General features: G+C 38.5%; 1 protein-coding gene across 3 annotated transcripts in view; it reads right to left on the bottom strand.

Moving 5' to 3' along the window:
* Positions 1 to 26,125, bottom strand: part of MACROD2 (mono-ADP ribosylhydrolase 2) — a 1,293,068-nt gene that overhangs the window by 357,439 nt on the left and 909,504 nt on the right. The window lies entirely within an intron of this gene.

The following is a 26,125-nucleotide window of genomic DNA, read 5'->3' on the forward strand; positions in this document are numbered from 1 at the left end:
CTTTATCACAGTTTGGTATACATCAGTGTACATGTACAGTATTTCACACTTTATTCACACACCCCATAGGTGGAACCAGTTCCCCACTTCCTGAAAGTGAAAAAAGAAAACCCTCAATGGCCTTGATTGTCCATTGCCTTGCAGCTTGATGGGCCTAATTCTCATCGGTACTAAGGGTACGTTTAGACTCACGTTAGGATCTCATTAAATTGCCAGAGCAGTGACCATGACATTTAAGGAAACTCACCCCTTTGGAATTATTTTAGTTGTTATGTTTCTGTGCCTTAATGTTAGCCAAACAGGAAAAATTATTTACATGCTTCAAACCAAGTGTCCATTCACTTTGAGTCGTGTCTCCATAACATCATTTCCCCAAAAGAAGGATTTTACCCTCATTAAGTGCACAGTTTTGAACTGACATCTACTGTCTATTAGTTTAATAGGTTAAAACACAGACAGACATTAATAGCACTTGATTAGTATTAACATTCAAAATATGCAAACATTGTATGTTTCCTATTAAAGCATAAACCTTTCCTTTTAGGGCCCAAAACCCGAGAGGTGCCAAAGACCTTCTACCCTTATTGAAATCAATGGGAGTCGATCAATGGGGTCCTCTGAAATTTGCTGGTATGATCCCCTAGGGTTGCATGTCCTTGAAACATTTAACAAGGATGCTATTAAATTTACCTGGTCCTCCCTCAGTGCAGTCGGCTGGACTTGACTTCTCGAGGTCCCTTCGAGCCCTACATTTCTATGAGTCTACGACTCTAAGTTATCAAAGCAATTTCCTCATACCACAAACCAATGATCAGTTCTATTTTCAATTAACAGAACTCAAAGCAGGCTCTTCTTAACAGTATCAGAGGGTCAAATTCTACTCTATTTGTACACTGGTAACATTGACCTCAAACAAATGTGTGCAAATGCACCCCAGGGAAGAATCCGACTCTTTGTATGAATTTCATTTCAGTTGGGTAACAGACATCTATTACATGCAAATTAATAAAACCCTTCCTAACAAACCAGGCTAGCATTTCCCTGCCTTGTATTTGACATGTCTGCTTGGGCACACAATGGTTGGGTAGTAATGCCAAGCATATTTCAGACATGTAAATTTTACCATTGCTTATACATGGAATATTTATTTACAGAACAAGTCTCCTTCTAGCAAGATTTACCTTTAAGACTTGATTTTCCTCCCCACTGCAGGGTTCTTGCCCAAAGCTGCGATAAAATATTCTCAATTTTATGGAATTATAAATCTCTGAGTAAATTGTACATTATTTAGAAAAATGCAGAAAAATGCTTCCATACTAACTAATCTTAAATAGAAGTTGATCTACAAAACTGGTGCTCAGTTACCACTACTAAATAGCCAGGATGTGAAAGAAACAGCTTGGGGAACAAAATAAAAACCCTGACTTCTATTCATGATTTCAAGAGCTATCTTAAAATCTATAGGAGACTTTTATGACCACTGTTACCAAAAAAATAAAATAAACCTAATTATTTTACACGTTTTTTCCTGGCGATATTACTGAAAAAGACAATCACGCCGGCTTTAGGCATAACTGATGAACAAAGAGAGAAGGATGGAATTTCACTTGCTATTTTGTACTCTCTCAGCACAAAAGGCCCTACATGTGCTTGAATTCAGTGAACATGAAAACATTTTGCTTTATAGACTTAGGTGAAGGGAGATGAAATGCAATGTGATCTTTTAAAACATGCTTTTGTTTTGTTTTTATCTTAAATCTGCATTTCTCAGCCACAACAGTCCTTGTCTGCTCACTCCCACCCTCCCTCCCACAGACATACCGTTTCCTTTCTGCAAAAAAGCAATCTCAGTGAGCACGTGGGAATCAAATTACTTGAAAGAAATGAGTTTGAGGAGCGTCATGGTTAACCAATTGCTGGAGCAGCAGCTTAAACAATTCTGACTAACAGCTCAATTTCACAAAAGATAAAACAGATAAAGTAATAAGATCGACATTGGCCCATATTACTGCGGTGAGTGTTCCTCCAGAATACTGAAAAGGACAAAGGCACAAAAAGCCAAGGGAGCATTAGCCATAAGGTACAAGCAAACTCTGTATCCACACAGCACATTATTTGAATTATTTGGGGGAGGGGTAGTATTTCTCTTGTGAAGTTTAAATTTAATTTACAAGAAAAAAAGTTTATTTCCACACACAGCCTCTAATATGGAACTGTTTTCCCCAGATTCTCCAGTGGCTAAAATGGCAGCATCTTGGAAATAATACTGTGTGGCAATGTAAAAACATTGAGAGCCATCTTAGGTGAAATGGAAATTTTGATCCGACCTTCACCATTCTGCGGGGACTGCGAATTACCACTCACATTCTGTTAGCAGTAGCCATTTTAAAATCTTTTCCTTTCCATATAGCAATATTCCTATCACAGTTGGCAGGGGCTTACGTTGCACCCACTAGGTTAAAAGTGCTGGCACGCTGTAGAAATACGCTGATGAATTTCTGCTGACTCACTGAGATAGGTGTGGCTCATTAATCCTACATTGGATTTAAGATGGTAGAAGGAACTAGGGTCTGAGACAGACAGTTCCTACAGGATTTGAAAGAAAAAACTCTAGGCTAGGCTGAGCTTTGTTCTCCTGTTGTTATTTCACACTGCTTATAAAAGAATTCCAGAAAGTGGGGTGAGCATGGGCACTCACCCTGTGTATTTGTTTTGTGCCAGACCGGGAAAGGACTTCAGCCATAACTATGCCATGGATGCTACAGTGACATAGCTCCTGTGGTGCGGATGCTGACTACAGCGAGAGAAGGGGGTTTCCCATCACTGTAGGAACTCCACCTCCGCAAGTGACGGCAGCCAGTTTTGATGGAAGCATTCTTCTATCAACCCAGTTGCATCTACACTGGGGATTAGATTATGTCCACGTAGCAGCACTCAGGGGTGTGGAGCTGTAGCTATGTCAAACTTTTAAATGTAGACCAGACCTAAGCCTATTCACACTTCCCTGTAAGTTTCTTCTTCTATTATCCCAGAATATTAACATTAATAAAAGACTCAGAAGCTGCTATACATACTTGCTCAGTCTTTACAGCCACTGGTTTCTTTTCATACTATTTGAGACTGGCTAGCTATCTGTCTTTAGCGAATATTGGTATATATGCTGGTATGTTCATTCTCTTGATTTCCAAAAGTGTGTTATCAAAAAAGGTGCATGTCATAAAAATACACTTTCAATAGCTAATTTAAATAAAAAGAGAATCAAAAGGATCTTTCTTCGGTTTTGCCCTTACAGGCTCCCTACTTTAAAAAAAACAGTTATGACTCGGGCTGGGTGGAAAAGAAGAATTCAGCTGTGTAAAAAAAATTTGAGGTTCCACCATTTGTTTTCATTCCTATGTGGAACAAAAACGAGACTTTTCAATAATTTTCATTAAAAAGGAGGAGGAGGAGAAAACCCACAGCCACAGGCGTAGTTTGCAAGCCTCGGGTAGGTGTGTCCCCTCCCCCACACGCAGCCCTGTTGGCCTGACTGGAGCTGTCTCCCCAAATATAGAGGTCAAACTACTCCGATGTCACAGAAGACTACACCCATAGATCAGTAGATTGGCCTGGGATGTGGGGGACCCAGCTTCAAGGATCTTCCCTGCCTTTCCCTTGGGAACAGGGACCTGAACCTAGGTCCTCCAACAGCCCAGATGGGCTATTGGCTTTTCTGGGCACTCGCTCTCAATTCCATCCTGCATCTGAGAAGCCTTCCCAACTGAAGTTTCATTGAAATTAAAACATTTCAGTGAAAAGTTTCAGTTTTGATAAATCGTCTTCTTCTAATGGAAAAAAGTGTTATCAAAAAATTCCCAACCAGCTCTCCTTATGAATGAACTGCATCCTTTATACACCTTTTCATATATCTATTACCCTTGGTGACAGCCTGTGAAAGCTTCAAAGATCTTCAAACATACATGCTCTGGTATCTGTTTCAGGACATTTTATCTTCTTTCTTCCTGGGAATTACAACAGTGACCAGCTAAATGGTTTCTGAAACAAATTCTGTGCTATGCAAGCTGTTCCAACTACCATTGTCCTAATTCTCCTGAGGAGAGATGATAAAAGAATTACTCTGAATCATTTGAAAGAGATTATATAAAAGAGAAGCAGATCTTTTTAGGGAAGGAGGATGTTGAGTAGTGGTGAGGTGAAAGGGATGGTCGTTGAGGATATATGTTGGGGTCTCCACTCTATCTTCTGTTATTTCCCGGAAAATGATTAGCATGATTTACTCTGAGGACAAAGAGAGAGCACAAAACTCCCCTCCTTCATTAATTTATGGAGAACCTGATGAAATTCCCTGTAGTCAGACACTCTGGGGTAAATATTCAGCTTCTTGTGCTGTGGGAATTTATCAAAGGAACATCCATGCTATTGTTAAATGGTATTGCATGCCTAATTTGCCTGTGCAGTATGTGGAAAATGTCCAGTGAGTAACAGTATAATGAGGATTTTGTGGGAGAATATTAATGGAGTTCTATTTTAGTGACTTCGAGATTGTACAGAGACACTAAGGGTTTTATTACTTAGGATTGACCCAGAGTAAAGTTAAGTACTAAGGGTGAAAAATGTTACTGTCAGTTAATATGCAACCAAACCAGCCTATTAACAGCACACACAAATACTAAATAGTCCACATTTAACATGATGCACTTCAAGATGATAGAAACAGGCAATTTCAACTAGCATACAATTTTAACTGAAACAAATGCCTGGGAAGAGATTCACATCAATGACTTTAAACAATGGATAAGTGGCAAACTTAGTCAGTTTAACGGAGACTCCTAGTGTTGTCTATAAACCTACCCATAGTAGGAAATAAGTCTGAAATGGAGCTTGCAAACATAATCCATCCGCTGTATAGCTACTGATTCATTTCAGACAGCTTCTTACTCTCTTGTGGCTTCTAAAAAAGGGATCTCTTTGTCCTTAATACAGTAATTTACATATTTTAATGCTTTGCTTTCAAACAATTATGAAAGAGAAGTGAATACAAGTCTGGACAAAGTATTCTTATGAGTCTCTGATAATCAAAAAAGGAACTAGGATGGCATGTTTCTGTGTGCAGCAAGATGTGCTAGTTAGTAGATTTCTACTATATTCGCAAATCACACCTGATTCCTGCTGTTTTATCAATATGAAAAGATAAATAGAATATCTTATATTTGTTTTACAAACTTTTCAACTCTATTCAATAATGTTGAAAGTAAAATCTAATACCAGTAACTCAATAAATCATTTTGATGTACTTTGGAATTACACACAAACTATTTCTGCAGGCATTATTTTTGGCTGGTTAATTTTGCCAGTCGTGAAGTGTTTAGTATGTAGCAATGAGAAAAAGCAGCAGCTGGTGGTGGTGCTGGTGTAGCAATAAAGACAATTTTCCAGGTTCATCTTAGAGAGGTGTTCAACATTCACCCCAAAAATGTTCTGAAACCACACACTGATGCATGTGGGATGAAAATGTGTTCTGAATACACAACAGAACAGCGAACAACTGAGCTTCACTATGGTCATGTGGATTAAGCTTAGCTATTGAGGGCATTGTAATCATAATAGTACAAGTCTATCCATCAGATATGATGGTGTAAAGAGACAAGAGAGCCATATATGATAACCCTACCTCAGGCATAGCTTGCAATACCTGCAGTTGTCCTTCAGCTGTGAAAACTGCAAGATCATAATCACCTAATGCTGGGGTAACTCATTACAATGGTAAATCTGACCTTTTTGAAAGCAAAGATGCTAGTGTTTTACCAACTAGCTTAGCCTTTTTGCCAGAGGCATGAGATGACTCGTTGACATGCATGCTGCTTGCTTGGCCATTTTTCTTGGTATTGATTTATATTCTCACCTTGAAAAGAAAGTTTGGATCAATCAGAGTAGAGGAGAGGGATAGGACACATGGGCTTTCTGCCAAATGAACTATTTTCTTTACCTCACACAGCCACAACGTACCTCACAACTGCTCCCCCCTCAAAAACAAGTTTCTCTCACTAATATCACTGAATGCAACATTAGTAAAACAGTTACGTCCCTGACATCTAGGTCGCAAGGTTGCAGATATATTAGTGTAGGTTGTGGCATGTACCAAGGTGACAATTAATTAGCATTTGTGTCAAATGCCACCACAGCCAAAAGAAATATAAGAAATCTCACATAATGCATATGTGAAAATTTCTCAAGAAATGATCATGGCTCACTATTCCTGTTAAGCAGGGGAATGTGCCTTTTAAATCTCTCCTCCTCAGAAAATTCATGACCTCACCAGCAGCAGTTGAAAACTAAATAAACTTTTGAAAGAATGATTGCAAATACATTCAACACAACTCACAGATGGTAAGCGGGCAGTTGGTAGAGGGTAATAATTACAATAAATATGAACCTAGGAAATCCAGTGAGGAAGCAGATTGAACCAAGCCTAACCCACAATGCTCCCAGAGTGGGCAGTGGATTGAAAAAAATTAAGTACCCTCCCCTCATAACGAGCCACGCTCTGGACAAATGGATCACCACAGGTTCAGCCGCACCAAAGAAACAGGTATCAGAAGGCATCAGCATCAAACAGACAAGCAGGTGTCACTCTCCTTATCTGGCTAGCAAAAGCAAGATAATTTGGGCCGAGACACACTGACTTTCCTTACAACAGGGTGGCTCAAGCAAAGCCTGTCAGAGAAATAAGCCAATGTGGACTGATTGTTAGACTGAGAGTAATCTCTTGTCTGTAAGTGTTGCTAGGCATAGCAGTGTCTACGATTTCAAGCCAAGGGGTCAACTAGAGATCAGTGTCTCAGGCCAGTCTACACCTAAAAAAGGTACAAGATAAAAGAACATGTCAGCAATTGTACCTATTAAACACACATTACATTTTGTCCAAATTCATTCTAAGTGGTATATTGATATTCTAAGGAAATTAAATGACATTCTAATCACATTAACAGCACAAGGTGAACATAGGTACCAGATACTATCGTTATGGGAGCCATCTGAGCAAGTAGCGATAGAGAGTAGAGCGAGGCAATTTTTTTCAGATGAGTCATTCATTAGCTGGAAAATGTAGTTTTAGAGAGACCAGACTATTTGTGAATTCAAGTTGAATTTGGCAAGGAGTTTCAGAAAAAAGAAATTGAAAATGTTGTTTTGTTTAGACATTTTCAAAAGAAAACATTTCACCTTTGTTTCAGAATAATGGTTTGCGTAGGAATTTAGCTCGATTCATTTAAAGAAAAACAAACAAGGGAATAACCACACCTAAAACCTAAACTAAACAAAAAATCTGGGGGAAAAAATTCATTTAACCTGAAACTGGTTTTTTTCAGTTCCGCCAACGAACCCAAAAAATCATTTATTCCCTCAGCTTTAACAGAGGGACTACCACAAACATGCTATAAATTTCCATTGTGGAAAAGATGCAAAATGAAGTCTATGCTTATGCTGTTTGATGTACTCATACTGTTGCTGTTACAAATTGTGGAATTTTACTGAAAGGACATATTTACACTGGCAACTGCTGAGAGATGCAGTTTTTCTACGAGTCGTAGGACATATGTTCATGCAGGAGACGTATTACAGTTCAGGTTTTCTGGAGAATCACATCTTTCTCTGCAAGAATATCATTTTTCTACAGTATGAGCAGTACGGGATTTTGGCTTAATTTCCCTTTAATGTTTGTAGAGAGCTTTGTGTAGTGGCCACGTCAGAGGTTCTTCAGTGCTCTAAAATTCCTTTAAAAAAATATAACAGACAGGCTTCTCTTTGGAGCTACACTGACAATCAAATTGCTTCATAGCTGTGATGCTTAATGTGTTATGTAATGGATTTTTTCTTGCTCAGAGTATTTCTGAAATGCACATGGGAAGTGTTAGAACATCAAGCAGAGCACAATAGTGGAATAACAAAGGGAATGTCACCAAAACACTGAAAGGGGATTTTTGCAGCTCTCATTGCCCTGACAATGCAGGGCTGTATATGTGCAGTTAGAACACACACACATAATGCAAATATTTAGTTAACTACTCCATATGAGAGAGAGTCTTAAACACGTACATATATATTTGTAGGTGTAGATATTAATATCCATCAATATCATGTGTGCGTATATAGATACATGCATGTGAGGGCAGATGCAATGTTTGTGTGTCCATACATAAATATTTAGACATACACACAATTCTTCATTATTATTATTATGATTCATCTATATATTTCTAACTTCTGAACAAGCCAAATTGTCTTCCAAGCTTATGACATAATATAACAAAAAGTAATCTGAATAAAGGTGCAAACCACTAATCAACTGTGAAATCCCCATCATACACTGAATTGAACAGCAATAGGACACTGGCTTCATGTATAGTTAAGATTCCAAAAGATTAAACAGCCATTTCTATCCACTGATTTAAATGCATATGCCTTGCTGTTCTTTATTGAACAAAAGTGTACAAAAAATGACCCCACTTTCCCAAAGTGTACCTGCCTACACTGCAAGGACATATATTTAGAGATAAATATATATAGTCTATAGTACTGTAAATCCAATCCATTCACACAAACTCTAAATGACTATAGTCTAGAGAAATGGTTCTCAGCCATCTCCCTACTGGCACAACCCGAGGACCCTCCTCCCTTCTAGTTGGGATCTAGCCAGGACAAGCCTGCCACATAGCAATATAGGAAGGGTAGAGTGCTCATAACTCCGAGACACCTATGCCTCCCTAGCCTAGAGTTGTATAATTATGCTTGTAGTAAGAATCCAGAGTAGCTATGTATCTGCTTTATAGCAAGGGGGGGGGGAATATTCTAAAAAAATAAACAGAGATAGAATACGACTTCATTGCACGAGCAAGCCAGTTGGCCTACAGACAGTTAGTGGAACACTAGTTTTATTTCTCAGTGGATTCCTTAGGTGAAATCTTGGCGCCAATGAAGTCAATGACAAAACTTCCACTGGCCACAATGGGGCCAGAATTTTACTCTTTCTGTCCAGAGGCAAAAAAAAAGCCCACATCTCCTGTCCATCTGCAGATCCAGTAACTATCCCACCCTTGCAGGTCTCTCTCTTTGCTATCCTGTAGAATAATGAAATTATACATGGACAATGGCTAACAATATAGAAAGAAAACAAGCTGCTCAATTCCACTAAAGACTTGAGAAAAAAAAAAGTGACACCCTAGCCTTGTCATATCAGCACTGCCCTTTAAAACCACTTCCACGGTCATTTTGGCTATTCTGCTTTCTAGTGCAGCCCTGAAACCTAGTAGGATTATCAGAAAGCAACAGAGTACTCAGTAAAGGCTCTGCGCATACAAGAAGAAACAAAAAAGTGTGGCATTATTTCTACTGAAGCACAGTTCTTATCTCCTTTCTAACAAGACTGCAAAGAAAATCAAAGATTTCCCAAGAGAGCATTGGGAGCTAGGTAAAAAATACACACATGCTTAGTGCCTTCTGAAAAATCAGAAACAAAAATTTCCTTTTATCATTTTCTCCTAAAGTCTTATTTGGAAAACTGGAAAGATGTTACAGTACCCTGACCCCGGGAAGGCTGGGTGAAAAGCAAGATACTATCTGAGGCACATTTAATCTAGTTAGTTTGCTCTTTTAACAAATGCAGTATTGATTTTTGGTTTCTCTATATTATTCAGACTGATTTTTCACCTTGCCTACAGTAGTGATAAAAACATAGTAAAGGGTCACACAGACCAGCAGTTACTTATTCAGAAAATCTACAATAGTTGAAAGCTGAAATGCTTCCAGACAGATATGAGCTCAAAAACGCCACTACATTTTGGAAGAAAGAAAGAAAAAACTTCCTGTATTCAGTACTTAAAATGGCCACTCTTTTTCACTTCATATTAGATCATTCTGTATGACATCAACCTCCACTACATAAAATGCTAAAAATGCATGTGTCGTACGTCTGGCATGACATATCCCTGCATTATCTCAACATTTTCTGCGTCAAATTTTAAAGGAGGGAGAATTTTTCTCCTCACCTAGATGCAATAATTCGTTCAGCATAATTTTTGTAGAAATCATTTACTTGGCAAGAGATGAGATCCATCTGGAAATATATATAGATATAGATATATATTTTTATCCCGTCGGTTTACAACTATATTCACTTTTCTGGTACTGTATATATCAGCAGTTGGTCACTTTGCTCTGGCTACTTAACTTCTTTCTCGGCCATATTGTACAGATTTTGGGAGCTCAAAGCAAAGTATGTGGACCCATCCTGCAGTGAGTCTTCACTTACTCCAATGCTACATTTAACATTTATTGATTGTACTGTACAGGATATCAGTCACATTCCACATCAAAGATTAAATAGATTTAAATAGAAACAGTGCTACAGGATAGCATCCTAGGAAAACCTACTTTAAACCATGAAGAAAAGGACAACAACATACTCACAATATAAGACCCTGATCCTGCAAACAAGCATGTGAATAAATGTACTGCTCTCTATAGGACTACTCACATGGGCAAATGTTTACAAGATTGTATAATAGACCAAAATATAATCATTTCTCAGAAAATCTCCAAAAGGTTACATTTATTCTCCCATCTCCTGCTCCTATTTTTAGGGTGGTTTCTCATTTACACAAATTGTATTATTTACACCCATTTTAGGCCCTTTTACACAGCCACAGCATCATAAAGGGAACTCAATGTAAATGAGAATTAAGTCCTTCATCTCCAATATTGGTTAGATTATTGTGTTAGTCAAATAAACTAATAATGGTCTAGGTTTTATCATGTTCCTCATGCTTTAAAAAGATCATAAAATTAATTGTCAAACAACAATTTTAAAAAATATTATTTTCTGCTAACATCTATAATTTGCATTTCACTCCCAATTATGCAGTTTCTGAATCTTGCATACTTCAATCAAAAAGGAAATTAAATAAGTAGTTAATAGCACTTCCAATCCTACAAGTTCAAATCCAATTTACTCTTGATATGAACTTTAAATCTTATTAACACTTGTTTTAAATAGCATATCCAGCGTGTACCCAAAATAGTTGTCAAAGTATGGTGCTGAAATTTTTTAGCATCATTATACTAGCAAACTGTGTTTTACTTTAGTGGATAACCGAAACTCCTCTCACTTATGAAGATTTATCAGAACAAAATGTCAAAATCTCTGTTCTTCCCAACCTCAGTAAAGCCTGACCCTTAAGTGGAATCATTTAATTTGTCAGAGGATAACCCTTCAGGAAAAATAAATTGGCCATTTACCATACATTCTTTTACAAGTTATTCTGCAAACGTGTCAGTGTAAATAAGCATAGACCCCAGTTAGAAAGATGGGTTATATCTGAAAAGAAAGGATCTGAAAAGAAGCCACCTGAGGCTGGCTTGATCAAGCTGTAAAGACAGGGGCAGATTAAGACATTTCTATTGTTCAACAGCCCAGTACAAATAAAAAGCTGGTGTGGACAACTGAAATTTAAATTACTTACTACCCGCCAGACAAGTTGATGACTCGCACTTAAAAAATCAGGCATTTTCAACCTGAGCCTTTCAGTGAAAACTGACCTGTTACCTCAATTTCCTTGTAAATGCAGCTGAGTGGCAGAAGAAATGAAGGGACTGCCCTACTACTTTGTCACACGTCTCCTGTGGCTCCACTCAGCTAATTATGCCCTTCACTGCAACTCAGGAAAAGTACATTTTCCAGCTAGACATCAATATTTTAGATATATGACAAATTGTCTTAGAAAATAAAATTCCTGGATTGAGTAGAGGACATGGGAAGTGGCAGGCATATGGCAAGAGAGTATGGAAGCCAGCAGAAAGTAGGGGAAAGCTTGTAAGCTTACTAGATAGAGAGACAGACAAACAAGTATTAAGCAGTGAAAGTAGGACTAGAAAGTGTAAAAGTGTTTACAATTTTAAAAAAATGAGAGGAAAACATAAAAAGGAGTCAGCTTTTACATTATTGATATGGAATGAAAGAACTATAATCAAGAGACACTATAAGGAAAGGCAATAATGGTGTTAGATAATTCAAGTTCCATTAACTTATCATAGTAAAAGGGCCTCTCACTCGATGCAATTATTTTCAGTGTATAATACAAAATGGCTTGTATCAATGCAACCAGGCAGGCTGACAGCAATTCCAGGCTGCAGGGCAGAACAGCCAATCAGCGCTCTTCCGGCATGGCCAGCAGCCCCCCTGCAGAGCCCCTGGAGCAGGAGCCCCCCTGCATGCCCGCCAGAGGCCTCCCCGCAGAGAGGGATCCTTCTGCAGCAGCCCAGCCATGGCAGGTGTCCCCCGCACGTGCCCAGACGTGGCGACCAGACCCCACAGTGTTTCAGCCACGGCAGGCAGTGGGAGGACCCCACTGCAGCTCAGCCACAGTGGGGACCCTAGAGTTCCCAGCCACTGTGGCGGGGATGAGGGACCCCAGAGCCCCCAGCTGCTGTGGGTGCTGGAACCTCCTCCCTCCCCATTTTGTCAGGGATATTTTTAGTAAAAATCACTGTAAAGGTCACAGGCTTCCATGAATTTTTGTTTATTGCCCATGTTTATTGCCCATGATTTTTACTAAAAATATCCGTGACAAAATCTGAGCCTTATTTATAAGGGCTAGGCCAACATCTCTAGGCTTAATGGAGTCAGTATAGGAGTAGAATGAGACACGAAACAGGACAGAGAAGGATATGGAGCCGGAATTGAGAAGAGATATGGCAGGATTCACTTAAATGGGAAACAAAAATAGATAAGTGTTCCACAGTAAATTAATATAGTAAATGCCCCAGGAACATGTATCCTATCCTACAGTCATTAAACAAGATTTAAAATAAAACACAGAAGAGACAATGTAGGTATACAAGGGATTACAAAAGTAATCAAGAGTAACAGAGGGCACACATGGCATTAACACATCATGTGTTAGTGCTTAAAATAGGATCAAAATGATAACAAAATTGTAGGAAGTATAAATAGAGCAGTTAAATACAAATCAGAGTCAATTATACTACTACTGATAGAGATTAGATAAGACATGTTTAATTTACTGTGTTCACCACTTGTTGCCTTATTTAAAAGTATTTGACAAATGGAGAACACATTGGAGGGAGGGCAACTGAATGAAAGGGAGAATCAAGCATCTCAACGTCAAAAAGGTTAGAGAAACCAGGTTTGTTCCTTAGAAAAGAGATTATGAGTGGGTCTCACTAAGATATACAAAATTCTCAGGTGAACAGAAAGCATAATTGCTACAAGGCTATTTGAGCTACTGCAAACATAAAAACGAGGAAGTGTGAACTTAAGTGAAGAAAGCTCCATCAAAAAGGAATTTGGGAAGCAATTCTTTACACAGATAGTAATAGAAACGCGGAAGGAACTACCCAGAGCAGCAATCAGTGCAACTTATATAAACAGTTTAAAAATGAATTGGACAACTATTGGAAAGAAGAGTGACTGAGAAGTACCAGTGGTAGGCTCAAAGGAGCAGGGGTGGCAGATACACTAGTTTCTTGACTGTCTCTTGCTCTAAAATTGTAAATGTCTGACTTGGTTCCCATCAGTCTCCAGGGACACTTTTGGGATCTTTCTTGTATCTAAATCATGTAAAAGATTTGAATAAAACTATTAAGTAGATATAGCAAATAACAGGGTTTGCTGTCACTTAAAAGAGATGTAGACATTTTAGGTAATGGAGTGACCATGTAGAAAACATAGTCTAATGGTCACAAATTGCACTTAAACTAGCAAGGAAGCATTGAATATATTAAGAAAGCATAGGTTAAATTAGAGTAGGAACACAGTGACTAGGAAAGAAATTGGGTAAGGTTCTGATAACTGCTCACATTGAGAAGTATTTTACTCAAGTAATCCCACTGATTTTAAGGGTAGCACAATGTGGCCTTCAGGATTTATGGATAAATTATTGCAACCTTCAGTCTAATGATTTCCTGGAGCAAAACAGGGCACATACGAGATTCAAAGGATTAAACTAATGTCTATGATTTAATGTAAGTGTTCTGTTTATTTATATGGGAATTATGGCCCTGATTCAACAAAATATTTGAACACATGTTTAAGTCCATCCCTATCCAATGCACAGCAGAGGCTTGAATAATAGGTTTAATTTTAAATATGTGCTTCAGTGTTTTGCTGACTTCACGTCTACTAGGATGATCTACCAATCTGGTGTGAGGAAGCTGTAATGGGTTTCATCATTACTGGACAAGGGAAGACTATGAGACAACCTAATAGATAAATTCACAGATGTTAATAGTTTTTAATAATCTATATGAAAAATAAACAAATATTGGGGAGTAATTTAAAACCAGGGGTCATATAACGCTAGTTACAAAAATAAGAGAAAACATGGAATTCGAGCAGAACTGTTCCATACAAAAAGTAGGAAACCCATGAAATGTGTTGATAGTAACAGTGATCATTGCAAATAAAAAAAATGAGTAGATTATGAGAAAACTACATGTATATGGAGAGAAAAGAATTTAGGACACCAGGCATGACAAAATGGGGAGCAAAGGTTGAAATATACTCAAAAAGAAGAAGGTAAAGTGACCTCTTCTTGTCTGCTTAGAACACTGACATTGACAAAATTGGTTAAAGATGTTCATTTATTAAACAGAACTTCATTATCAAGAAAAATAATCTTGTTTAAAACAGGAAGAGTTCATTAAGTGATGAGGTAGTTTGGTTGGTTGCTTTTCACACTTACTGGCAATGTTGCTCATAGAGAAATATTTCTATCAATTCCTACTCAAAAAGCATTCAACTGCATTCCGGGGTCAAGATCCACATAAAATGTATGGTAATCAATGTGGCAAACATACAAGGAGGTCAACTATAATAATAATAATAACAAAAAAAACCTGAAAAGACCAAAGTAATCTAAGAAAAGCTTAGAAAATCAATTCTTTTCCAACAGATGCCTGAAATCCCACTTCAGTGACTGCCCTTAATGAAATGATTTTGAATAAACTCTGCAATTATTAAAGAAATAATAGTTAAATTTTTTGATGTGGATTGAATGCAATTTTGTAAAGCCTTATGTATTAAAAAATCAAGTATCTTAAGGTTCCTAATAATTTGATTTGTCACATGTTGAATGTTCCACATTACTTCGATGCCAAATGTGATGGATTCTACTGCTGCTTCCGATTACCTATATTCAGTAAAATAGTGACAACTCATTAATCAGGCCATAGGATAACTGGTCTGGTCTGAGATGCCACAAAATGGAATCTTCATTAGGGATGACAGATAAACAGTGCCAACATGCACACACATTATCTATATCATAGCTGACAATTTGATTAGAGGAGAGCACTGGGTCTAATGTATTTCTATTAAATGAACCTACTGGCTTCCAGTACATTAGTCTATACTAAAAGCTACTGTGTTATAATCCACAGAGTACACAGAAAAATAAAAAGACTCATAGAGCTGTCCACAGTTATTAGCGAGCATCTAAGTAGCGTTATCATTTCCGCCCAGGGCCAAGGTCACATTTATTGCGATGCAAAATGCAGTGACTTCTAGTATCTTTCTGGTTTTGGAACTGGGTTTTATTTCTCTAAAATGGACAAAAAAATCTTCTCTTAATTGAGAGGGTTATTTAGCAATTGTGTTGTTCTTTTTGCTCACCCCTGATAAGAGAAAAATAAAAGAATATAATCCACTAGTAACTATAGCTTGAAAAAAACTTGATTTTACTTTGTTGGTCCTGTTAATGGCAGCAGGTTAAAAAAAATGTTCGGAACTCATCATAGGCTGCTATATTATGTTTACAACCTACAATGAAAAGCATGGTTAAAAACCTATCAGTGGTATAATATTTAGTACCTATTACGGACAGAAGCATAATACCTTATGGTAATTAAAGACATAAGAAAATGATTAATGTTCTTCGGCCATAAAGTGTATCAACTGAAAAGCTATTATGACTGCACTGTCGAAAGCTCACAGCCTACACTGGGCAATTGTCCCGATGAATGTAATTTACACAGATATATATTCTGCTTACAACTGATACTCATTTTTCAAACTTTGGTAATGATCTGGTCCATAAAGCTTAAACTATACACAAAGTACTGATCAATCTTGGAATATTTAATTAACTGCAATCCTAATATTTGGAACTACTTTTGTTTAACAGGTTCTAGGCCTTCTAATCGTGGCTTTTCTGCCGTTTGAATTCCAAACAGTTCATGGTATCACCCGTTCCTTTTCCGAAATGCTCTTCTAACATCATAAAAACAAAGGAATATGAAAGTGAATTCTGAAAACCTTTTAACTGTCTTTCAGCTGGACTGATGTATTCACATTTAACAAGAGGAATGATGCAATTACTACAGTCACAACCAAGATTTACTGGTGCATATTTAGGGCCCCAATTCAGCAGGGTGCTTAAGCATGCCTAAACTTTAAGCACACGAGTAGCTGCACTGATGTCAATAGGACTACCCGTATGCTCCAGTATTTTGCGGAATCAGATAATTACAGGTTCTGTCAGCATACTGTGTAGCATGTCAAATTTCAGCAGCAGCAATGGTGATGCTCAGAAGGTGTGTCTGGTAGCATCTAAAATAATCTGTTATCAGCACCTCCTAACAACCAATGGACAGCTCTGTAGTAAACTTAAAGACTGTACAGCCTAATTCTCATTTACACTAAGGCGCCTTTACACGATTCTGGTCAATTACATTTATATCGATTTTAAGTCTTGTTCACACAGCCAGAAAAGTGTGAAGGGGTGTTAGTGTATGAAAATGAGAATCAAGCCCTATATAATACACTGATAATCTCCCCGCCCGGAGTTAATAAGCACAAGTGACAGTAACCCATTTGAGAGTCTCAAGGAGTGGTTAGTGCTCCAGAAGTAGAGAGGAAGGTGAAGGTATTGCTCTTATTGACCATACAGTGCATGTAGTCTCCACTGGATGGGTTTTACCATTGATAATCATGTATGGAGTAGTAACTCAGTAGGAATTAAGTTCCAACATGAATCAATCCTGTGGAGGTTCAAATAATTCAGAACTATATTCAAGTACCCTTTCACACACTGAAAAGTACCTTATTCAACAAGTGGTCTAAATTAAGTCAATGCGACTACTCATTTGGTAAGGGGCTACTCAGTTTTAATAAGGAAATTTCACTTGCTCTTACTGAGCGGGAGAACAATCACAAAATGTGAGCATTAGATGATATTTTCTATGTGGATGCTGCAAAGCTGTTACACTTTTAGGTTTTGTCTTATTTTTCTTATGCTAATGGGCAAATAAAATATACCAGAAAATTTTATTCCTCAATTCCCTATTATAGGTAAGCCCTTCACCTAAGCATTTAACTTAACATAAAAAACTTTACAAACCCCACTGAGATAAAATAAATACTGTGTTATTCAAAATTAAATTGGAAAGTGATAAATGTAACTTTAATCTGGGGTAAAATATACAAGAATAAGCACTTCAGCGAAACCATGCAAGGAGCCAAAAAGGTAGGGCTACAAAGAGATAATTCACAAATCAGATTGTAAAAGTATTAACTTTTTCAAGAGATTAAATATTCACTTTCTCAAACACAAGATATTAAATATTCACTTTCTCAAACACAAGCAAGATGGCCCATCATTCCATGCCCAAAATGAAATTTACGAGAAAGGCATGATTTAACATAATGGCCCAAATTCTTTTTAGGTGTAACTTTGTTGAGCTCAATTGAGTTACAACAGAGGTGAACTGGGCTGACTAATATAAACTAGATAGATTACTGTAAATGCCATGGGCCAGTTTCTCAGCTGTTGCAAATTGGCATAAGCTCCTTTGAAGTCAGTGGAGATACTCTGGTGTGACAGAGTACTGACCAGGAACTACTGAGCCAGCCCTCTGTCACTCCAGCTCCAATTAAGGGAGGTGAATTGGAGCTGACTAGAGGAACCTGAGCCTGATGCGCAGAGGCGGTGCAGCTGCCAGCCTGATTAGCCTGGGGCTATATACAGGCTCAGAGGAAGGAAGCAAAAGCGGGGAGAAGCCAGAGAATGGAAGGAAAGGGGTAGCTCTCCCCTCCTGGCTCTAAGAAAGAGAAGCCCTTATGGCTGGAACCCCCAGCAATATATGGTGAGAGGTGGTGGGTTTGCACTGTGTAAATAAACAGCACCGGCGACTGCTGAGCTAGAAGGTCTCCTCATGATTTTTGGCGCAGAGCAGAGGCAGGACCAAGGGGGGCCCTGCTATGCCCTGTTACATCTGGCTTAGTCCAGCTGTGGATCTGGCCCAATATGTAATTCAGCAAAATAACACTTAACTAAGATCACAACAGTGGATAGTAAAGAACAACATCATGAAGAGGGGCACGACTAAAATATAGCATCACATTCTGAATGCAACTTTTAGAAGTTATACACATGCTACATCATTTTCAAAAGCCTGGCTAAAGAAAATAATTTTAATTATTTCACAAAATGAGTCTATTTGACTGAAGACATTTAATTCATTTATGTTGCCACTTTTCTCTTTTCTTCTGTATCCTGTTCATTGGATTAACAAATTGTCTTGGCGGGAGCCTGTTACCAATTATCATTAATGCGACAAAGATTTTCTGCAGTGGCTCCAACATTTCCACCTAAACCAAGAAGCCAACTAGCTCCCATGAGATCACACACCAAATCACTCTTCACTATTTAATTTAGGTGAGGTTATCTTCACTGATCTTGTAAGCTAGTGCATGGTGACTCTTCTTTATCAGGACTAATCTATTCGAGCCTCGGTCTGCAGCACTGACTGACAAGGTACTGGACTGGCACTCAATAATTTATCACATCAGCCTAACCATAGGACTGCAAGCAAACACTTTGTTTATGGGTGGTACTGGTGACAGACACACCAAAGTGTCTCCTTGTTCGGTCCAATGGGGCAAGTTGAAAGATTAGGCTGTCAGGCAAGCATGAGGCCTCATTTGTCTTCTGTGCTGCATAGGTTGCCCCGCACTGCAGCCAACAGTTGGTTGTGATTAATTTGTCAAGGTTGGCTATACAATGGAAATGAAGAAATGGATTGCCAGTTAGAGTTAGCCTTCTCACTGAATGCCCCTCAATCCAGTGCCATTTTACAGTAGTGACAGCTTAGAAATAAACTGAATTCAGCTCTAGTGAGCGGAAACCTGATCCTAAGTGTATTTTAAAGGAGTAGAAGGGGTGTACAAGGTGAATTTTTTTTCTGTAAAAACAGTTCAGTGGATGCTTGACTTATATGCCAGACTTGCTGCCAGGTACACAAAAAGGCTATCCATGTTTATTTTTGTAGTCAGCTTGTTAAAGACGCACTGAACTTTTGATTTAAAACTTAACACTGCACAACAAGGTGCACAGAAGATTTGTTTCTGAACACCTCTCTCCGAAAAACCCTGAAGGAGAATTTAACATATATACCACTACTGCCAAAAACCCCAAAACTGACAATGTTTCTTTTTTGTACAGAAGCTGTTAAATACATGCAGAATTCACGCTGAATCACACACCTAGAAAAGTGAATTCTGGCATTTAATGTTATTCATCTGTGATAAACCATCTGTGTTTCCATAATCTATTTTTACCTTTCATTAATGTATTTACTTCTGCAGAGATGGTTATTTTTAAGCTGAAGACTAGGATCCCGGTGGGATGTATTAATGAAATAGGAAATAATTCCAGAGCTGCCAGAGCCTCTATATTTATTAATTCTTTATTTAATATATGTCACATACAGTAGTCAGGTATGCTTTTAAGTATCAGGATTGGAGCCCCAATCCTGCAAAAACTTATGCGTGTGATTTAACTTTATGTACTATGAATAGTCTTCAGTAGGACTATGTAGATTGCATGAAGTTAAAGCATGTGCATACATGCAGTATCGGGACCTAACGTTTAATGTTCTGGTGAAAATACTGCTGTTGATCTTAATAGCTCAAGGAAATCTCATTACATCTCTGGAATACCTATGTTACCTCATTAATTTGTTCTTGCATTATTGTCAAAAAAGGTTGTCCACTGCTACTTTGCAAGGTCTCAGGTAGGGCATTTAGAAAAAAACTCCTCCAGACTGTTATCTTAAAAAGGCTGAGCCAAGAAAAGGAACACGATGACCAATTTTCAGAGTAGCAGCCATGTTACTCTGTGTCCGCAAAAAGAACAGGAGGACTTGTGGCACCTTAGAGACTAACCAATTTATTTGAGCATAAGCTTTCGTGGGCTACAGACTACTTGCAGTAAAAGAAATGAATAGCCTAAAATTCAACCATAGGCTATTGAAACTGCTTTAGGTATGAGGAAAGAGAAGCTAATAGACAGGAGGATAGGAGAAATAGAAACAATAGAGATTAAAATGGATTTTAAAATTAACGGGACATAATATTTTCAATTCAACACCTCAAGCTGATGTATTCAGTGATGCTTTGCATTTTATAGACTAGTTTAAAAATAAAGCAGCCCTGTTTTTTATTTTTTTCTGAAAATTCGTCATGCTGTAGTAGACGCTGAATTCTCTTGTTGTCACTGAATTTTTGTTGCTGATACTGAATTGTCTTGAGTGTCACATCTCCAGACAGAAGAAAGGTGAACAGGTTCTCAATATTCCGTAAAACACAGTGGATTAAGCAGGTGCTGAAGAGATAAAGTCAGAATCCATTTCCAGGCCTAAATTGAGCTATCGTTTACACAACCAACTACCACCAATTGGAGGCGGAGGAACTTCTAGAACAGGAGTGGCCAAACGTACTGACCCTCCAAGCCTCATATAACAATCTTTAGAAGTTCGCGAGCTGGGGCACACCTGCCAGGGGCTCAGGGCTTCTGCCCCATGGGAGAGGCACCTGCCGGGGCTTCAAGCTTCAGCCCCACTGAAGCTTCAAGCACTGGCAGGTGCACCCCACGGAGCTGAAGCTCCAAGACCCCCCCTCCCTGAGGGCAGAAACTCCTACCCCACCCCCCCACTGCAAGGCAGAGGTCCCGAGCTCCCCCAGCCCCCAAGTCTGGTGGTATGTGGAGAATAGGGGCTGGGGGGGAGAGGGGGGGCTTGGTGAGTCATACTTTAAATGTAAAAGAGCCACATGTGGCTCACAAGCCAGAGTTTGGCCACCCCTGTACTAGAATATACCTTCTAAAACAAGACCCCTGTTTGGAAACCCGAACAGTTTTTCATTATAGTGCACTGTCTGACTTTTTTTTTTTTAATTCTTTCTCTGCCTCAACTGCAGTTGCTCTTTCCAGTGACGTATGGCAGCGTTCCTATCTAGCATAGGGATAGAAAAGGCACAGAGCCGTCAAGGAGCATGGAAAGTAGAAGCACCTATTCTTGGCTCTCAGGTATTTCGATTAGGCACAGAAAAGAAATCTGCTGTGTCGTTTTTTGTTGTGTTGCTGCACAATGAGCTAGTACTTGTCATAATATTAATACGTTAGGCGTGTTACATAAAATCCCTAGTATTCAAGTGTACATCTCCCTCCACCCATCAGAGAGATTTTGAAAGGTCACTTACGACTTCCCCTTTATTTGCCCCCCCTCCCCTCAGCTCCAACATGGCAAAGATTGCACATAGAGGGCCAACTTCAACATCATACGCAGCCCCTTTGCACCACCCTGGCAGTGCAGAGGCCAGCGTGTGACGGTCACTCGCCAGCAGAAAATTTCCTTGGAAGAGGGAATTCCCTGCTGTTGTAAAACCAGCAGAGCCAATCTGTGCGCCTACCACACCCGTCCGACATGCCTATCCTCCACTGGTGCAAGGTCTAGAGACTATACACTAGAGGAGTAAGTTGGAATGGCCCCTATGCTGCTCTCACTCATGCTGGAGCCAGCTAGCACAGAATCAGGGAGCTGTAACCTGATCCCTGTCAACCCCCTTTTTCTCCCGGGTTGAGTGGGACTCAGACACAGGAGAGAACAGAGCCCCCATTGTATTTTTTGCACAGCAAGTCTCTTTTCCCTTCCTCTTGCTTGCTGTCTCAGAGACCTTAGCATATTGCTGTCACTTAGGAGGGAGGCAGTAAGTAAGAGGGAGTCTCCGCACTGGAAAATTTACAACCTAAATACTAGGGCTGTTGATTAATCGCCGTTAACTCACACGATTCATTCAAAAAAATTAATCGCAATTAATCACAGTTTTAATCGCACTGTTAAACAATAGAATACCAATTAAAATTTATTAAATATTTTGGATGTTTTTCTACATTTTCATATATATTGTATTCTGAGTTGTAATTGAAATCTAAGGGTATATTATTTTATTACAAATATTTGCACTGTAAATCGTGAATAAAAAAATTAATCGCGATTAATTGCACTGTAAAAATGATAAACAAAAGCAATAGTATTTTTCAAGTCACCTCATACTAGTATAGTGCAATCTCTGTCATGAAGTGCAACTTACAAATGTAGATTTCTTTTATTACATAACTGCACTCAAAACCAAAACAATGTAAAACTTCAGAGCCTATAAAGTCCACTTAGTCCGACTTCTTGTTCAGCCAATCACTAAGACAAACAAGTGTGTTTACATTTACGGGAGATAATGCTGCTTTCTTATTATTTACAATGTCACCAAAAAGTGAGAACAGGCATTTGCATGGCACTTTTGTAGCCAACATTACAAGGTATTTACATGCCAGATATGCTAAACATTCATATGCCCCTTCATGCTTCGGCCACCATTCCGGAATCAAATCAGTTTCTCCTTGATAAATAGATCATGTGAATACTGCTTTCAGACTGTTGAGAGTTAATCAATTTACATTCTCTGCTAATAATTTCTAAGTATTTAAAATATATTCCAGAGAGAAAAGGACTGAGGGTAGGAAGAGAACAATTAGTAATGTGGACATGATGCTCTCTGAAATAAGATCTCTGTTAAATAATACATGTGACAATTTCTTATACAAGTACTATTGAGATTTCTAGAATTATTTAAATATTATAATTGCCATTTAGTAGCTGCTATATTTATACATTATATATTTATCATACATAATAATATTTAACTATGTTTAATGTTAATAATAATTGCAATTACAAGTTAACCACTGAAAAAACATAGATTGCTATCCTAGTAACTCTCAGATCAGCCCCATCGCAGCAACAGACACATGTTCCGGTAAACTTTACTCTTGGCTGAAATCTGACATTGTCCAAAGTAGGTGCTCAAATGCTAATTTATTCTCTAGATGTATTATGTGAAATTGCTGTTGAAAGAAACCACAGAACAGAGCCAAAGAAGTGACGTGAAGCTAGTTTATTTGGACTAAAGAAGTGCAGATGGGGTTTTTGGAGGTTCTGGTGAGGTCAAAAATATTAGCGATTAGTTTTAGCAATAGGAGAGAATCTTAATATGAGAGGAAGTGTCCATATATGGACTTCTGGAATTTTGTTTTGACTGGGTACTTTTGATAAGATCTGTTATTTGTCTGTTTCTTCTTTGAGGGAAACCCTTAGGAACTTACTTAAGAAACGTTGGGCAACATCTTGCTCCCAACACTGACTAACAGCACACCGGGGTCACACGTGCTGATAGAACTCTACAACACTGGGCTTTCTTTTTCCTGATCTAAAATATGCTGTGACCACACCAAACGAGGAGAAGGATTCACATGACTTCAACTCCGTAGCTCTGTCCTAAGTAACTCTTTAGATATAAACCTAGGGCTCCTGCTGTTACTCTCACCCTAGTATACCTATTCCACTTACTCCTCCTCTCTCTTTACCTTGTGCCTCACACAGTCTGGTTTAGCATGCAGGACAAACTTAACCTTGCAACACTTTGCTTTGACCAGAGAGGCAAGCTAAAAACAAGACTGAACAGCCTGATTCTAGAAAATGTGTCTGGTCTCAAGTCCGGCTAACAAGGGTGCATAATATGTGGGTTCCCTGTGAATTTCCAGCAACTAAACTACAAGCATCAAAGACATTCTGCATTCTCCTAGCTTTTCCTCTTCGGCTACGTCTACACGGCAATTAAAAACCCACAGCTGGCCTGTGAAGGGGAGATAGAAGGAATAAGGGAGTTTATTAAAATGTAAAAACAACAAGGAGTACTTGTGGGCACCTTAGAGACTAACAAATTTATTTGGGCATAAAGCTTTCGTGGGCTAAAACCCACTTCATCAGATGCACCTGATCAGATGCATGCATCTGATGAAGTGGGTTTTAGCCCACGAAAGCTTATGCCCAAATAAATTTGTTAGTCTCTAAGGTGCCACAAGGACTCCTCGTTGTTTTTGCTGATACAGACTAACACGGCTACCACTCTGAAGCCTATTAAAATGTAGACTTTTGTAGGGTTTTCTCCGCATTTTTGTTTTGTTTTGTTTTCCGTTTTAATTCTTTTTTAACGTCTTTACTTTCTAAGTGAGTTTAATAAGTATTAAAACTGATTTCTTGCATTGGTGGAGTACAACAACAAAAAATAAGTGGCAATAGTACCTCAAACTTATATCACAAGTAATATGGCAGTAAGTAAAACACAGGAGAACATGGATGATAACATCCTAAAATCCCTATCCAATGCTCATATGTTTCTCCATCTTCAGAATCTATGATCTGCCATGAACACATGGCAAAACATGAACCCTAATTTAAGAGAATTCTTATCCTTTCCCAACTATGTATGCGGCCTAGGTTTTAACTTGGCAACTCTCAAGATTCGCAGTGAAATTAGTCCCACTGTTTACTATCCCACATCCACTTTCCCTTTTGCAAAAGTTCCCAAATGTCGGAAGTCTTGAACACTGGTTAAAATACATGAAAATCATGGAATCCATGACTCCTATAACAGCTGGGGCAAAAATGCAGCCTTTAAATAACTCTTTGTTTTTACAAGCTGTAATGGGGGCGGGGGAGAAGCGGGAACCAACCACTTTAGGTGTGAAATTCTGTGCTTAGTCTCTTTCCAGAGATGTCTTTTCTGGAAAGATTTCCAAAGCACATTTTCTTCTGGTAATTGTGAGTAAATCAGATTTATTAATGGTGACCAGTGTAAATAGTCTGGGAATGTAGGTGTTTGATTTAAAAACAAAAACAAAAACTTTTCAAACAGATATTGACCTTTCTTTGAACAAGGGAAAGAGGAAAAAGCACTGGAAGACCCTGAAAAGGAGAATTTACATCAGAATTGTTTACTTAGTTTGGCCTTACTCCAAAGTGCAGCATAAGTTAAGTTTTCTAGAAGACAACCCTCCTGACAAAGTTAACCTCAAGTATCTTTCTCATCTTAAAATATACTAGCTAAATATTGTGGCTCTGTTGCTTGGTAATTACTCTAATAGCTGGCAATTCCAAACAATACTGGATTGACTGTGAACAATTCTTGGGAATTCTTTCCGATTATTAATTCAATATGTTCCTGCCATAAGGGAAAGTACTTGTTAAAGTCATCTCTCAGTTGACTAATAATAAATACTTATACTCAGCTCTTATACCATGCTTTTCAATCAGTAACATTCAAAGCATTTGCAAAAGGAGGTAAGTAGCATTATGCTGGTTTTACAGGTGGGGTAACTGAGGCACAGAGCGCTACCAAGGAGACTATAGGGACACAAGAAGTCTCCATTCCTTGTGCCTTCTCTATTTTTTATTTTTCGGCTGATCATCATTTTATCACTATATCAGAGATTACTAAGAACTCCAAGAAAAAAACAATACAGTTTTTAATTCAGAGAGTCTTTGGGCCTGATTCTAATCTGTTTTACACAGACTTACAAGAAATAAGCACCAGGACTTTTCTAACTAATTTTTTTAAACATTTAATCCTTCCTTTGAATTCATCAGTCTTGAAAAATGAAGACACCCCAGAGTCTTCTTTTAGACTTCTGGCATGGTGCCTTAATGGCAACCTGCCTCTGGCCTTCTCACGGCTTTAACTTGTTCAAGTTGGAATACTTTCTAAGTGTTTCGAAGAATTCTAAGAAGCTGGTGTGTGGAGAGTGCATTTTGGGAGGAATGCAGACTTTTCCTCCATCAAACGTCCTCTCATGAAAAGGAACCTGCTGTTAGCCAAAACTTAAGAGGAGCCTTACTTTCGTCTTCACGCCTTTTTTTTCTGAGGAAGGAGTGTTCTGAAGTG

This window comes from Chelonia mydas, chromosome 3, assembly GCF_015237465.2.
Source record: "Chelonia mydas isolate rCheMyd1 chromosome 3, rCheMyd1.pri.v2, whole genome shotgun sequence".
Taxonomy (NCBI): Eukaryota; Metazoa; Chordata; order Testudines; family Cheloniidae; genus Chelonia; species Chelonia mydas.